Below are 18,710 nucleotides of genomic sequence, written 5' to 3' on the forward strand. Positions count from 1 at the left end.
CAGAACCCTGCAATATGTCGTTTACAGGATACACACTTAAAGCAGGGAGATATATACAGAATAAAGGTAAAAGGTTGGAGCAGAATCTATTATGCTTCAGGTAAAGCCAAAAAAGCAGGGGTAGCCATCCTTATCTAAGAGCAAACAACAGCAGAACTTGATCTAATTAAAAGAGATAAGGAAGGAAACTATATCCTGCTAAAAGGTAGCATAAACAATGAAGCCATATCAATACTAAACATATATGCACCAACTGGTACAGCATATAACTTTCTAAAGGAAAAGTTAAGAGAGTTGCAAAAAGAAATAGACAGTAAAGCTATAATAGTGGGAGATCTCAACCTTGCACTCTCAGATTTAGACAAATCAAACCACAAAACAAATCAGAAAGAAATTTAAAAAGTAAATAGAACATTAGAAAAACTAGGTATGATAGACCTTTGGAGAAAACTGAATGGCAATAAAAAGGAATATACTTTCTTCTCAGCAGTTCATGGATCCTATAAAAAATTGACCATATATTAGGACATAAAGATCTCAAAATTAAATGTAGGAAGGCAGAAATAATAAATGCCTTCTTCTAAGATCACAATGCAATAAAAACTACATTCAATAAGAAGATAGGGGTAAATAGACCAAAAAGTAATTGGAAACTGAATAATCTCATCTTAAAGAATGACTGGGTGAAACAGCAAATTATACAAACAATTAATAATTTCACCCAAGATAATGACAATGATGAGACATCATACCAAAATCTGTGGGATGCAGCTAACACAGTAATAAGGGGAAATTTTATATCTTTAGAGGCTTATTTGAACAAAATAGAGAAAGAGAAGATTAACGAATTGGGCCTGCAACTTAAAAAGCTAGAAAAAGACCAAATTAAAAACCCCCAACCAAAAATCAAACTTGAAATACAAAAATTAAAAGGAGAAATCAATAATATTGAAAGTAAAAAAAAAAAAAACTATTGAATTAATAAATAAAACCAAGAGTTGGTTTTATGAAAAAGCCAATAAAATAAATAAAACTTTGGTAAATCTGATCAGAAAAAAGAAAGAGGAAAATCAAATTGTTAGTCTTACAAAGGAAAAGGGGGATCTTTCCACCAATGAAGAGGAAATTAGAGAAATAATGACTTACTTTGCCCAACTTTATGGCAATAAATTTGATAACTTAAGTGAAATGGATGACTTTCTCCAAAAATATAGACTTCCTAGATGAACAGAGGGGGAGATAAATTGCTTATATAGTCCCATTTCAGAAAAAGAAATAGAACAAGCTATTAATCAATACCCCAGGAAAAAACCCTAGGACCAGATGGATTTATATGTGAATTCTACCAAACATTAAAGAACAATTAGCCCCAATGTTATATAAACTATTTGAACAAATAGGAGAAGAAGGAGTCCCACCAAACTCCTTTTATGACACAGACATGGTACTGATACCTAAACCAGGTAGATCGAAAACTGAGAAGGAAACTATAGACCAATCTCCTTAATGAATATTGATGCTAAAATCTTAAATAAGATATTAGCAAAAAGGCTTCAGAAAATCATCCCCAGGATAATACACTATGATCAAGTAGGATTTATACCAGGAATGCAGGGCTGGTTTAATATTAGGAAAACTATTAGTATAATTGACCATATTAATAATCAAATTAATAAAAACCATATGATCATCTCAATAGATGCAGAAAAAGCATTTGATAAAATCCAACATCCATTCCTACTAAAAAAGCTTGAGAGTATAGGAATAAATGGACTATTCCTTAGAATAATCAGGAGCAGATATTTACGACCTTCAGTAAGCATAATATGCAATACAGATAAACTGGAACCTTTCACAGTAAGATCAGGAGTGAAAAAAGGTTGCCCACTATCACCATTACTATTCAATATAGTACTAGAAATGCTAGCCTTGGCAATAAGAGCCGAGAAAAAGATTCAAGGAATTAGAGTAGGAAATGAAGAAATCAAACTATCACTCTTTGCAGATGACATGATGGTATACTTAGAGAACCCCAAAGACTCTGCTAAAAAGCTATTAGAAATAATTCAGAATTTTAGCAAAGTTGCAGGATACAAAATAAATGCATATAAATCCTCACCATTTTTTTTATATCACCAGCAAAATGCAACAGCAAGAGATACAAAGAGAAATTCCATTCCAAACAAATGTTGAGAGTATAAAATATTTGGAAATCCATCTACCAAAGAATAGTCAGGAATTATGTGAGCAAAATTATGAAACACTTGCCACAAAAATAAAGTCAGATTTAAATAATTGGAAAGACATTCAGTGCTCTTGGATAGGCCGAGCGAATATAATCAAGATGACAATACTCCCCAAACTAATCTATTTATTTAGTGCTATACCAATCAGACTCCCAAGAAACTATTTTAATGACCTAGACAAAATAACAACAAAATTGATATGGAAGAATAAAAGGTCGAGAATTGCAAGGGAACTAATGAAAAAAAAGTCAGATGAAGGTGGTGTAGGTGTACCTGATTTAAAGCTATACTATATAGCAGAAGTCAGTAAAACCATTTGTTATTGGCTAAGAAATAGACCAGTCGATCAGTGGAACAGATTAGATCCAAAGGACAAAAAAGCGTACATCTATAGCAATCTAGTCTTTGACAAACCCAAAGATACTAAAATTAGGGATAAAAATTCATTATTTGGCAAAAAAACTGTTGAGGAAATTGGAAATTAGTATGCCAGAAATTAAAGTATGGATCCACACTTAACACAATATACCAAGATAAGATAAAAATGGGTCCATGATTTAGGCATAAAGAATGAGATCATCAAAAGATTAGAGGAGAATAGGATAGTCTACCTCTCAGACCTGTGGAGGAGGAAGGAATTTGTTAATAGAGAAGAACTAGAGATCATTATTGATCACAAAATAGCAGATATTGATTACATCAAACTAAAAAGTTTCTGTACAAACAATACTAATGCAAACAAGATTAGAAGGGAAGTAACAAATTGCAAAATATTTTTAAAGTTAAAGGTTCTGATAAAGGTCTCATTTCCAAAATATATAGAGAACTGACCCTAATTTATAAGAAATCAAGCCATCCTCCAATTGATAAATGGTCAAAGGATATGAACAGACAATTTTCAGAAGATGAAATTGAAACTATATCCACTCATATGAAAGAGTGTTCCAAATCACTATTGATCAGAGAAATGCAAATTAAGACAACTCTGAGTTACCACTACACACCTGTCAGATTGGCTAAGATGACAGGAACAAATAATGATGGATGTTGGAGGGGATGTGGGAAAACTGGGACATTGATACATTGTTTGTGGAACTGTGAATGCATCCAACTATTCTGGAGAACAATTTGGAACTATGGTCAAAAAGTTATCAAACTTTGCATACCCTTTGATCCAGCAGTGTTACTACTGGGCTTATCTCCCAAAGAGATTTTAAAGAAGGGAACGAGACCTGTATGTGCCAAAATGTTTATGGAAGCCCTTTTTGTAATGGCTAGAAACTGGAAACTGAATGGATGCCCATCAATTGGAGAATGGCTGAATAAATTGTTGTATATGATTATTATGGATTATTAATGTTCTGTAAGAAATGACCAACAGAATGATTTCAGAAAGGCCTAGAGAGACTTACATGAACTGGTGCTGAATGAAAAGTGCAGGATCAGGAGATCATTATGGACTTCAACAAAAATACTATATGATGATCAATTCTGATGGACCTCACTCTCTTCATCAATGAGATGAATCAAATCAACTACAAAAGAGCAGTAATGAATTGAACCAGCTACACCCAGCAAAAGAATTCTGAGATATGACTATGAACCACTACATAGAATTCCTAATACCTCTACCTTTGTCTGCCTGCATTTTTATTTCCTTTACAGGCTAATGGTTCACTATTTCAAAGTCTGATTCTTTTTGAACAGCAAAATAACTGTTTGGATATGTATATTAATATTGTATTTAATGTATACTTTAACATATTTCACATGTATTGATCAACCTAGGATGGGGGTGGGGTAAAGAAGGGAAAAATTGGAACAAAATTTTTAACAATTGTCAATGCTATAAAATTACCCATGCATATAACTTGTAAATAAAAAGCTATAATAAATAAAATGAATTAAAAAACAAACAAACATGATATTGTAAAAGATTTCCAGAAGTCCTAGAAGGAATGCATGCAAATAACAATCACATATATGCCTCCTTCAGCAACCAAGATATAGTCCAAAATCAACCTATTATACATTACTTCACATATCAGGTCATCCAATAATCTCTGCAACTTTTTGAAGTCCTGGGGGGCGGAGCCAAGATGGCAGAAAAGATACATGCAAATTTGTAAGCTCCCTACTTCCCTCATTATCAATAAGTTAAATCAGCATCAAAAATAACCCTGGACTGATAGAAACCACAAGGAAGAGGGAAACTACATCCCAGGAAGAGGCATAGAAAATCTACCACATCTGAGGGAATTTAGAGAGGGGAGAAGCACTGTGTGAATCTTACTCTCATCAGAGTAGGCTCAAAGAGTAAATAATTGACATATTTGTTTTTCAGAGAATTCTCTCTCACCTCATTAAAAGGAGGGAGAAGAAAAGGGAAAAGGAAAAAAGGAATAAGGGAAGGGACTTGGAAGGAGGGGGGAGGGATACTAAAAAGGGAGGGCTGTGCGTCACAAGCGGGGTCGATAAATTAAATATTCGGGAAGGGGTTCAGGGGGGTCAAGGGAAAAAAGCATAATCTGGGGATAATATGATGGAAGGAAATACATAATTAGTGATTTTAACTGAAAATATGAATGGGATAAACTCTCCCATCAAATGGAGACAGATAGCAGACTGGATCAAAAGTCAGAACCCTACAATATGTCGTTTACAGGATACACACTTAAAGCAGGGAGATATATACAGAATAAAGGTAAAAGGTTGGAGCAGAATCTATTATGCTTCAGGTAAAGCCAAAAAAGCAGGGGTAGCCATCCTTATCTAAGAGCAAACAAAAGCAGAACTTGATCTAATTAAAAGAGATAAGGAAGGAAACTATATCCTGCTAAAAGGTAGCATAAACAATGAAGCCATACCAATACTAAACATATATGCACCAACTGGTACAGCATATAACTTTCTAAAGGAAAAGTTAAGAGAGTTGCAAAAAGAAATAGACAGTAAAGCTATAATAGTGGGAGATCTCAACCTTGCACTCTCAGATTTTAGACAAATCAAACCACAAAAAAAATGAGAAAGAAATTTAAAAAGTAAATAGAACATTAGAAAAATTAGGTATGATAGACCTTTGGAGAAAACTGAATAGCAATAAAAAGGAATATACTTTCTTCTCAGCAGTTCATGGATCCTATAAAAAATTGACCATATATTAGGACATAAAGATCTCAAAATTAAATGTAGGAAGGCAGAAATAATAAATGCCTTCTTCTCAGATCACAATGCAATAAAAACTACATTCAATAAGAAGATAGGGGTAAATAGACCAAAAAGTAATTGGAAACTGAATAATCTCATCTTAAAGAATGACTGGGTGAAATAGCAAATTATACAAACAATTAATAATTTCACCCAAGATAATGACAATGATGAGACATCATACCAAAATCTGTGGGATGCAGCTAACGCGGTAATAAGGGGAAATTTTATATCTTTAGAGGCTTATTTGAACAAAATAGAGAAAGAGAAGATTAACGAATTGGGCCTGCAACTTAAAAAGCTAGAAAAAGACCAAATTAAAAACCCCCAACCAAAAATCAAACTTGAAATACAAAAATTAAAAGGAGAAATCAATAATATTGAAAGTAAAAAAAAAAAAAAAAAACACCTATTGAATTATTGAATAAAACCAAGTGTTGGTTTTATGAAAAAGCCAATAAAATAGATAAACCTTTGGTCAATCTGATCAGAAATAGGAAAGAGGAAAATCAAATTATTAGTCTAACAAATGAAAAGGGGAATCTTTCCACCAATGAAGACGAAATTAGAGAAATAATAAGGAGTTACTTTGCCCAACTTTATGCCAATATATTTGGTAACTTAAATGAAATGGAAGAATACCTTCAGAAATATAGCTTGCCCAGATTAACCGAGGAAGAAGTAAATAGTCTAAATAATCCCATTTCACAAAAAAGAAGTATAACAAGCTATTAATCAACTTCCTAAGAAAAAATCCCCAGGACCAGATGGATTTACATCTGCTTTCTACCAGACATTTAAAGAACAAGTAGCCCCAATGTTATATAATCTATTTGAAAAAATAGGGGGTGAAGGAGTCCTACCAAACTCCTTTTATGACACAGACATGGTACTGATTCCTAAACCAGATAGGATGAAAACTGAGAAAGAAAACTATAGACCAATTTCCTTTATGAATATTGATGCTAAAATCTTAAATAAGATATTAGCAAAAAGGCTTCAGAAAATCATCCCCAGGATAATACACTATGATCAAGTAGGATTTATACCAGGAATGCAGGGCTGGTTTAATATTAGGAAAACTATTAGTATAATTGACTATATTCATAATCAAATTAATAAAAACCATATGATCATCTCAATAGATGCAGAAAAAGCATTTGATAAAATCTAACATCCATTCCTACTAAAAACGCTTGAGAGTATAGGAATAAATGGACTATTCCTTAGAATAATCAGGAGCATATATTTACGATCATAAGTAAGCATAATATGCAATGGAGATAAACTGGAACCTTTCACAGTAAGATCAGGAGTGAAACAAGGTTGCCCACTATCACCATTACTATTCAATATTGTATTAGAAACGCTAGCCTCGGCAATAAGAGCCGAGAAAGAGATTCAAGGAATTAGAGTAGGAAATGAAGAAATCAAACTATCACTCTTTGCAGATGACATGATGGTATACTTAGAGAACCCCAAAGACTCTGCTAAAAAGCTATTAGAAATAATTCAGAATTTTAGCAAAGTGGCAGGATACAAAATAAAAATCACAAGGATTGGAAGCACAACATACCAGTTGAAGGGAATCTAGAGTTTCAACAGAAAAGGTCAGTTCCTAGGGGAGGAAGAAAAAATGCCAGTACAGACAATTAAGTACTAGCACACTGTGCCAATCAGGCTGAGGAGAACTCTGGGATCAGAGAAACCACTGAGGTAGAGGAATCTGGCACAGGCTGTTAGCTGTTCTCTGCTTATAAAATAGCAGTTCAGAAGAGAAATCAAGCCACTTTAAAATATAAAGCCAGAAACTAGAATCACCCCAATCTGGAAGTGACCTAACAGATCTCAGCAGGGCTGCGGAGTCTCTTTCTGTTGTCCAGGCTTCATCTTGGGATTGTTAAGAGACTGAACCACAGGGACACAGCCTGAGGCAATATCTAATCCCCATAGTGCCAGGCTTTACCTGAGGCTGTGGACCTCAACCATGAGAGTCCCAGAGAAGCAGAACCTTTGGAATAGGGATGGTGATTTCCAGGCTGACACTTCGAGTTTAAGAGCAGGGGATTTTTACATCAGCTGCTGATATTCACGCCCCATGGGTCGCATTAGCTGGCCTTTGTGTTGCCTTCACTGTTCAGTCTTAAACCTCAAGGAAGTCACTAGGACACACAGCAGGGTCCTTCACTGGGCAACCCTTACAGTGCAATCATACTAATCACCTCTGAGGCACTTCCAGGAATGGGGAGGGGAACTCTCTCCCAGAGCTATCTCTTAGCTCAGACACAGGAGCCTATGCATCCATCCAGTCTGGGAGGAAGCTGTAAAGAAATAAATAAATAAACTTCTTACCCCAAGGGCAGACCCCAAAGTAGTTTTAACCATGAGTAAAAAGCTGAAGAGAATCATTGATTCGTTCTACACAGAGAAAGAGTGGGTATCCAACCCCGAGGAAGTTAATAGCAGAGAGTCAGCAGATAGCAGCCTAAAGGGGAACGATAGCTCCCCCCATCACATAACTCTCTCTTAGAAGAGACTATTAAAAAGTTAAGAGAGTTTGAAGAAAAATGGGGAAAGGAAAGAGAAGCTATGATAGAGAATAACAACATTCTGAAATTTGAGTTGGAAAAAATAAAGAATTCACAGTTGATGCAGGGAAACAAAATTTGTGAATTAGAAAAGGTTAAAAAATCACAGGAAAGTAGGATTTCTGAAATGGAAAAGATAAAAAATTCTCAAGAAAGTAGGATTTCTGAATTGGAAAAAGAAAATAACTCTCTAAACAAAATTAAGGAAATGGAAAAAACATTCAATAGAGCAAAATAATTCATTTAAAAACTCCATTGGCCATATACAAAAAGAACTAAAAAATGTGAATGAAGAAAATAACTCATTAAAAATCAGGACGGAAGATATAGAAATGAATAATTCATTGAGAATCCAAGAATCAGTCAAACAAAACAAAAACAAAAAACAAAAAACAAAACAAAAAAAAAAAAAAAAAAAAGAAAAGCTGGAGAACAACGGCAAATACTTACTGGGAAAATGTATAGACCTGGAAAATAGATCTAGGAGAGATAATCTGAGGATCATTGCACTTCCCAAAAACTATCACCACAAAAAAGCCTAGATTTTATTTTACAGGAAATCATCAAAGAGAACTGTCCAGAGATAACAGAAACAGAAGAGAAAATAGGCGTTGAAAGAATTCATCAAACACCTTCTGAAAAAGACCCTAAAAAAAGAACTCCATGGAATATTATGGCTAAGCTGCAGAACTACCAAAAGAAAACTATATAGAAACAGATCCTAATTTAATAAGCAATCAAACCATTCTCCAATTGATAAATGGTCAAAGGATATGAACAGACAATTCTCAGTTGATGAAATTGAAATTATAACCTCTCATATAAAAGAGTGTTCCAAATCCTACTGATCAGAGAAATGCAAATTAAGACAACTCTGAGATACCACTAAACACCTGTCAGATTGGCTAAGATGACAGGAACAAATAATGATGAATGTTGGAGGGGATGTGGGAAAACTGGGACACTAATGCATTGTTGGGACTTGTATGGCCAAAATGTTTGTAGCAGCTTTTTTTGTAGTGGCTAGAAACTGGAAGATGAATGGATGTCCATCAATTGGAGAATGGTTGGGTAAATTATGGTATATGAAGGCTATGGAATATTATTGCTCTGTATGAAATGACCAGCAGGACGAATACAGAGAGCTTTGCATAGACTTACATCAACCAATGCTGAGTGAAATGAATAGAACCAGAAGGTCACTGTACGCTTCAATGTTTTATGAAGATGTATTCTGATGGAAGTGGATATCTTCAACATTAAAAAGATCCAACTCACTTCCAGTTGATCAATGATGGACAGAAACAACTACACCCAGAGGAGGAACACTGGGAAGTGAATGTAAATTGTTAGCACTACTGTCTATTTACCCAGGTTACTTATACCTTTGGAATCTAATATTTAACTTGCAGCAAGAAAATTGGATTTACACACATATATTGTATCTAGGTTATAGTGTAACACATGTAAAATGTATGGGATTGCTTTTCATCTAGGGGAGGGAGTAGAGGGAGGGAGGGTATAATTTGGAAAAATGAATACAAGGGATAATGTTATAAAAAAATACTCATGCATATATACTGTCAAAAATTTTTATAATTATAAAAGAAAAAAAGAGTAGAAAAAGAGATTAAAGGAATAAGAGTAGGTAATGAGGAAATCAAACTGTCACTCTTTGCAGATGATAAGATGGTATTCTTACAAAACCCCAGAGATTCTAATAAAAAGTTAATAGAATAGTCCCATCGCAGAAACAGAAATAGAAGAAGCCATTAACCAACTTCCTAAGAAAAAATCCCCAGGAACAGATGGATTTACATGTGAATTCTACCAAATATTTAAAGAACAACTAACTCCAAGGCTATATAAACTATTTGAAAAAATAGGGATTGAAGGAATCCTACCAAATTCCTTTTATGACACAGACATGGTACTGATACCTAAACCAGGTAGATCAAAAACTGAGAAAGAACACTATAGACCAATTTCCTTAATGAATATTGATGCTAAGATCTTAAATAAGATATTAGCAAAAAGACTTCAGAAAGTTATCCCCAGGATAATACTCTATGACCAAGTGGGAATTATACCAGGAATGCAGGGCTGGTTTAATATTCGGAAAACTATTAGTATAATTGACCATATTAATAATCAAATTACCAAAAAAGCATATGATCATCTCAATAGATGCAGAAAAAGCATTTGACAAAATCCGACATCCATTCCTAATAAAAACGCTTGAGAGTATAGGAATAAATGGACTATTCCTTAGAATAATCAGGAGCATATATTTACAACCGTCAGTAAGCATAATATGCAATGGAGATAAACTGGAACCTTTCCCAGTAAGATCAGGTGTGAAACAAGGTTTCCCACTATCACCATTACTATTCAAAATAGTACTAGAAACTCTAGCCTCGGCAATAAGAGCCGAGAAAGAGATTCAAAGAATTAGAGTAGGAAATGAGGAAATCAAATTATCAGTCTTTGCAGATGACATGATGGTATACTTAGAGAACCCCAAAGACTCTGCTAAAAAGCTATTAGAAATAATTCAGAAATTTAGCAAAGTTGCAGGTTACAAAATAAATCCACAGCATTTTTATGCATTACCAACACAATCCAAGAGGAAGAGCTACAAAGAGAAATTCCATTCAAAATAACTGTTGATAGTATAAAATATTTGGGAATATATCTACCAAAGGAAAGTCAGGAATTATATGAGCAAAATTATGAAACACTTGCCACAAAAATAAAGTCAGATTTAAATAATTGGAAAGACATACAGTGCTCTTGGATAGGCCAAGCGAATATAATCAAGATGACAATACTCCCTAAACTAATCTATTTATTTAATGCTATACCAAGCAGACTCCCAAGAAACTATTTTAATGACCTAGAAAAAATAATAACAGAATTCATATGGAACAACAAAAGGTTGAGAATTTCAAGGGAATTAATGAAAAAAAAATTAAATGAAGGTGGTCTAGCTGTACCTGATCTAGAACTATATTATAAAGCAACAGTCACCAAAACCATTTGGTATTGGCTAAGAAATAGACTAGTTGATCAGTGGCATACGTTAGGTTCACAGGGCAAGATAGTGAATAAAAATAGTAATCTAGTGTTTGACAAACTCAAGGATCCCAAATTTTGGGATAATTATTCATTATTTGACAAAAACTGCTGGGAAAACTGGAAATTAGTATGGCAGAAACTAGGTATGGATCCACATTTAACACCATATACTAAGATAAGATCAAAATAGGTCCATGATTTAGGCATAAAGAACAAAATTGTAAATAAATTTGAGGAACATGGGATGGTTTACCTCTCGGACTTGTGGAGGAGGAAGGAGTTTGTGTCTAAGGGAGAACTAGAGACCCTTTTTGATCACAAAATAGAAATTTTTGATTACACCAAATTAAAAGGCTTTTCTACTAACAAAACTAATGCAAACAAGCTTAGAAGGGAAGTAACAAATTGGGAAAACATTTTTACAGTTAAAGGTTCTGATAAAAGCCTCATCTCCAAAATCTACAGAGAATTGACTTTAATTTATAAGAAACCAAGCCATTCTCCAGTTGATAAATGGTCAAAGGATATGAACAGACAATTTTCAGATGATGAAACTAAAACTATTTCCACTCATATGAAAGAATGTTCTAAATCACTATTGATCAGAGAAATGCAAATTAAGACAACTCTGAGATATCATTATATACGTGTAAGATTGGCTAAGATGACAGGACCAAATAATGATGAATGTTGGAGGGGATGTGGGAAAACTGGGACACTAATACATTGTTGGTGGAGTTGTGAAAAATCTGGCCATTTTGAAGAGCAATCTGGAACTATGCCCAAAAAATTATCAAACTGTGTATACCCTTTGATCCAGTAGTGCTATTACTGGGCTTATATCCCAAAGAAATACTAAAGAGGGATAAGGGACCTGTGTGTGCCAAAACGTTTGTAGCAACTCTTTTCATAGTGGCTAGAAACTGGAAGATGAATGGATGTCCATCAATTGGCGAATGGTTGGGTAAATTATGGTATATTAAGGTTATGGAATATTATTGCTCTGTATGAAATGACCAGCAGGATGAATTCAGAAAGGCTTGGAGAGACTTGCATGAACTCATGCTCAGTGCAATGAGCAGAACCAGAAGATCACTATACATTTCAACAACAATACTGTATGAAGATGTATTCTGATGGAAGTGGATATCTTCAACATAAAGAAGATCCAACTCACTTCCAGCTGATCAATGATGGACAGAAACAACTATACCCAGAGAAGGAACACTCGGAATTGAATATAAAATATTAGAACTACTGTCTATCTACCCAGGTTATTATACCTTCGGAATCCAATACTTAATATGCAACAAGAAAATTGGATTTATACATATATATTATATCTAAGTTATACTGTAACACATGTAAAATGTACAAGATTGCCTGTCATCTAGGGGAGGGTGTAGAAGGAAGGAGGGGAAAATCTGGAAAAATGAATAAAAGAGATAATGTTATAAAAAAATTACTCATGCATATATACTGTCAAAAATGTATAATTATAAAATCAATAAAAAAAAGAAAAAATGTTTTTGAAGTCCTGCAAGATTTTTTATGTGTTAGGAAATCCTATGATTCCTGCAGATTTTGAAGTTTTGCAACAGTTTTAACATTTCCCTGAGAATCCAATGATTCCTTAGGGTTTTCGAGTCTTACACCGCCTTATCATGTCTCAGAGAATCCATTGATTCCTGAGGGTTTTGAAGTCCAGCAATTTGTGTTGTCCATGAGTCAATCACCATAACTGCCATGCTCTTTCAATGGTGGGCATAGTCAGCAATGGAACCACCCAATGTTTCTTGGGTCTTCTCTTTCATTTCAAGAGTTTGCTTCATCTCTCTCCAATGGACAAGGCAAATATAGCTCGTTGACATCCATCTGATTCCTTCTCCATCTGTAGAGATACAAGCAAAGCCTCTTCCCAAGCAGTTAATCCATCTGGTTCCTTCCATTTACCACTTTCTGTATCTCTTCACATCACCTGGTGATTATCTCAAGATAGTGGAGCTGCTTGCACTGGACACTGCCCTTCCAGTAGGTTATAAAACCTATCTGTCTGAGCCAGTGCATCGTTGTCAAAAATCAAGAAGTTAATAGTATAAAGAGCTAAATTTAGAAGTTCTCTAGGATTACCTGTGGCTCCCCTGTTCTTTTGTTTTTGGAGGAGTGTCTTGATGTCTCTATTTCTCCTCTCTACAATTGCCTGTCCTTGAGAATTAAAGGGTAGGCCAATGGTGTGTTAAATCTTATACTGTACACAAAAGTATGCAAAATATTTAGAAGTATATGCAGGACCATTATCTGTTTTTATTGCTTGTGGCACACCCATAATTACAAATGTCTGTATAAGGAATTCAGTGACCACTCGGGCTGTCTCTTTTGCTGTTGATATTGCAAAAGTGAATCCTGAAATAGTGTCTACCATAGCATGGTTAAAAGACAGACGACCAAAAGATTTATAATGGGTCGCATCCATTTGCTAAGTGTTGAATTTGTGATTGGAACTTATTTCATTCTGACCTAACACCAAACATAAATATCTGGAGTGCTCTGAATTAATCCTAGCCTAAAATAGCACCATATGATAAAATCAGCAATAATAAAAATTTGGCGGTTCATTTAACATTTGCTTCCTTTTAAAAATTGACTTCAATGTTAGATCTTGTTTGCCTTTGACTCTTCTATTGTCATCTACCACTTGATAAACAAGTATTTATTAAGCAACTACCATTCACTAAACAGTTAAAATGCAAAGGTAAAATTATTCCTCAAGTATCTTACATTTTATTGGAGGAAAAAATGACTTCTCTGCCTTTGACATGCTGGCTTCTAATAAGTAATATTTTATCTTTCTTTACTAAGAACCAGGCCTCCATGACACTTCCTTGTCCTTTCTAAGTTATGCTATTAAATATATTTACATAAACTAAACTTCCTAATTCCATACGTTTCCAGTATCCCTCCACTACAAGAAAACACAAAGGATATTTTACTCTTTACATCAAATTCTAGTGTCTGACATGTAAGCATTTAAAATAATACATTTTAAGTTATTTATTAATATATTAATGAATTAAAATTCTATGAAAAATAAATTAATTGTAGTTTTGTAGGAAAAATATTTTATGGAAGGAGTACGGATGGGATATACAGTTTAGAAAGAGTTGGAGTCTCATTTAGAACATGGAACTTGAACTGAGATTTGATGATTAAGATAAATGGGTAATAACATCCTGGGATGTTAGGGTCATTCAATGAAAAGTTGTGGAGAAAAAAAAGTTGGTATGCCTTATGTGAAGGGCAAGGGGAAAGGGAATAATCCTTTACAAAGCCCTTACTCACCCAGGCATTGTGTTAAACAATTTTTTTTTTTTTTGACAAATACTATCTCAGTTGAAGAACAGTGAGGCAGTTTCATTGGACTATACTGTGTATGAAAGAAGGTAATATAGGAATTAGTGAACCTTCCCAAGAAACTGATGAAGCTACAACTTTCAGGGACTCTACTCCTACCAACGGAAGAAAAAGGGAACAAAGAAAATAATTTGATGAGTTAGATGATGAAATATATTTTCTCCCATTTGACTAAATTGTTTTTGCAACATTAAATAAAAAAGCTCAACTGATCTAAATAGCATACATATGTTATTTAGATCAGTTGAGCTTTTATATATATATATATATATATATATATATGTATATATATATATATACATATATATATATATATATGAAAATCAGAAAAATAAAATTTAATCAGGTTATAAAAGACTAAACTGCAAATTGGAGGATTTGTATTTGCTAATATAGGTGATAGAAAACCACTCAAGTTGAGGAGAATGGAATGGTATATTGTATGGTTATCCTTGTGTTTGGGGAAAATCATTTTGAAAGACTTAAGGAGAACATATTAGAGAGAAGAGAAATTAGAAAGGAAGAATTATGAATTAATATTCTTACAGTAGTTCAGGCAAGAGATATTACTGGATGGCCTAAACAAGGATGATGTCTTTGTGAGTAAAAGGAAGAGATGAATGTGAATTTTCTATGGAGTTGGAATCAATAAGTTTCAGTGAGGAATATTAAGGATTCAAAGGATATACAGAGATTGCTTACATAAATTCTGAAATAATGATGCTATCTTTAGTAGAAAAAAGTCAATTTTAGAAAAGTTTGTAGAGTTTGAGATGATATTCCTTTTACAGTATCCAAAGATGGGAGTGAGGGAAGATATGATATGCTGATTGAGTTCATGGATAGATTACAAATAGAAATATCTGTTTAGAGAGAATAATTAAAAGCATGGGGTTAAAATTACCAACAAAGAGAAGAGTGAGAAGGTTGGTATACATTCATATTTAGGAATCATTATATAGATACCATTCCTACTAAGGAGACAGAGAAATGACATTCAAACTAGTAAGAGGAGAATAGAGACCAAGGTCATGAAAAAGTAGAAAAGAGAGAGTATCCAGGAGGGGAGGGGAGTCAGTAGTATCAAACACTACATAGAGGTCAAGAACAATGAAGACGAAGAAAAAAATTATTGGTTTTGGCAAATAAGAGAGCATTGCATACTATGGAGCTACCAATATGTTTATGTAGCTCAATTTTCAATTAAGTAATAATGTCACATCCCTGTTCCTACCCAAAATGTTAGCATGGAAGGAAAATTTAACTAATAGTTAGTGAATATGGTTCCAAGTTACAATTGACTATATTTGTAATAATATCATGTGCTAGAATTTCAAAGTGGATTTGCATGACGTTATAACTACTGGTAGGTATAAAAGTAATTGAAAGTCAAATCAGAAGCAACACAAGAGTTTATCCACTACAACAAAAGTTTAAGTGAGTGTGCTGACTTAATTGCAAGAATATACTTTTTACTTCCTGAGGAAGAGAAACAAAATAAATAGAATTCACTCAAGCTAATCTAAGAGTAGGACTTCGGGCCTTTTTTATTTTTTTAAAAACTTGCAGTCAGTATGGAGCCAAGATAGCAGATTAGGGACAGTACATATGAACTCTCTCAGCATTCCTATCAGAAAACTTTAAAATAATGCCTCAAATCAAGTTTTGGAGCAGCTAAAACAACAAAGGTCAAAGTGTTCCATGTTTGTGTTATCAAAATAAAGACCTATCTGTTAACCATATACATGCCAGTAGTAATAGCAATTGCAGCAGAAGTTCAGGAGTTCTCATCACAGAGACTGTAAGGGTATCGAATAACTGGACACATAGAGATTATAGGGAACTCTTTGCAGGCACATGGTACACCTCATACTGATTGTCAACTCTAATGCCAAAAACAGCCATAGGTTGCAATTTCAGGGAAAAGAACACTATAAAGACAGTCATAAGGAATCAGTGGCTCTGGTCATAGTTTCAATGCCAAAAGCAGTACTAACACTTGTGACTATAAGGAACCAGAGGTCCTTACTGAGCAATGAATAAAGTTCAGACCAGTAGAGCAGTGACAAACCTCTCCTGATATCTCACTATTTTGAAATCATCTAAATATTGCAAATCCCCAGAATTCCTTCTGAAATAGCAATATACAAAAGTCTGAGCTAAGGACAGTACTTTTCCATTCCCAGGTGAACAGAAACCTGATAGATTAATATTTATTTCCAGAGATCATTCTATCTCTTCCAAGCAGTTAACTAAAAGGATGGATGTGCTATTACTTATTTAGTGCCAGCAACACTGGAGGAGTTAAGAGTGCATCTCTTATCATCCAGTGCTTGGAATTTGGCACACCAGCTGCCATGCTTTTTCCCTATAACTTCCATCTCAAGTGATGTTAAGGGTTCACATCTCATTTCCTTTGACAAAAATGTCAACAGCATTATTTTATGCATGTGTTGTATAGATAAGGAAAGTCACATTAAACAATCTGCTCCATTCACTTTGAATTTACCCATTTCTTTTTTCTTTTTTTTTCTTTTTTTATATAACAACACTACTGTCTTTATAGTAAAGATGTCACTGTTGCTTGAAATCATCAAGAGAAGCAAGAATGAGACGCCAGAGCTTATATATTACTTTGTTATTCTGTCAAGGATTTTCATTGTCAATCAGATGAAATGGTGAACATTCAGTTAACTCTGGGTAAAATGCATCTTCTGAATTGTCATAACAAATTCTGAACAGAATAATGAGTTTATCCCCATGCCAATCACTGGAAAGTACATAGATTGTTCCATTTTGCTACCATTTGGTCACCTGTGGGGTATTCAACTAACTGGAGTTTCATTTGTGGCTTGTGAATAAATTAATGTAGCTAGTGCCATGGATACTTAAATTTTGACTCAGACTGAATTTTTAGGTAGCCTTGTGAAATCAACAAAGTATATATGTGTACTTTCTGGGGGGATATGAGGCAGACACAGAGAGAGAACAAGAGATGGAGACAGATTATTTATTTGTTATGAATTATTCTTATGTGTAATTATAGCAAAGTGCAACACAAATTATTGCCTCTCTGTGTGTCTCTGTCTCTGCCTCTCTCTGTCTCTGTCTTTCTCTTTGTTTTTATTTTTGCATTTTTAATTGAGCCATAAAAAGAAAACAAAGAAAATGACTTCTCATTTGACTATCCTTACCACATTAGCATGGCACACCACTAACAAGCCTGGAAATCCATATACTGTAATTTAAAGTATATCCTTTGTCCTCTTCACAAATCACTGTTTCCCCTCATATACTTCACAAATCAAAGAAATTGAACTACTTATCATCTTCTTAAAAAGGAGCTGCCCACTCAATTAAACTTGGAAAAGGAGTAAATAAATTACTAGTCCATTTCTTCCTTTGACTCTACCACTCTCTTTAATTCCAGTGGGAGAAAATAAAGAGTTACCTCTTCCCCAGATTAGTTTCATAGCGGATATAAGCAGCAGCAAGCAAAGCAGGGATTCAGTTATGTAAGCTGAGCCTAAGTTTTGCCTCAGGAAGCCTTTATGATCTTTTGTATTTTGTGTTTCTTTCTATTTTATAGGCAACTGAGAGCAATCCCAAAATGGATTACTGAATACTAAAGTAGTTTTGTGAGTTAATGAGATAGGGAAATCCTATGTCCTCAGATAGTGCCAGTTGTACTCTAGGCAGTATCGTTTTTTCTTATGGGATTAGGTTTTACACAAAACCTCTTCTACTTTTTACCCATGACAATATATCTTAGAGAAGAAGATTATCATCAACCATAATATGTACCCAAATCCTGGCATGATTTGTTATAAAATATGTACCTGAAAGACAATGTTGGGACATTGCAGAGGCAAGGTGAAATGTTAAATGCCTAACCAGCAGGACCAAAACCTATATAACATTATATTTTAAGTATAAACCACCTAAGAGATTGTAATACTATTATGTATGACTATTTCTTGTTAATATTTCTCCTGCAGGGGCAGAACCAAGATGATGGAGAGGAGACAGGTCTTTAGCTGAGCTCTCCTTGACAACCCTCAAATCAACACCAAACCAAGCCTCTGAATTGGTTTTGGAGTGACAGAACCCACAAATATTTGGCATGTAAGAAATTTTCAGCAGAAGGTATTTTGGAATAACTTGGCCAAATATGAAAACA

This window comes from Sminthopsis crassicaudata, chromosome 2 (genome assembly GCF_048593235.1).
Source record: "Sminthopsis crassicaudata isolate SCR6 chromosome 2, ASM4859323v1, whole genome shotgun sequence".
Lineage (NCBI taxonomy): Eukaryota > Metazoa > Chordata > Mammalia > Dasyuromorphia > Dasyuridae > Sminthopsis > Sminthopsis crassicaudata.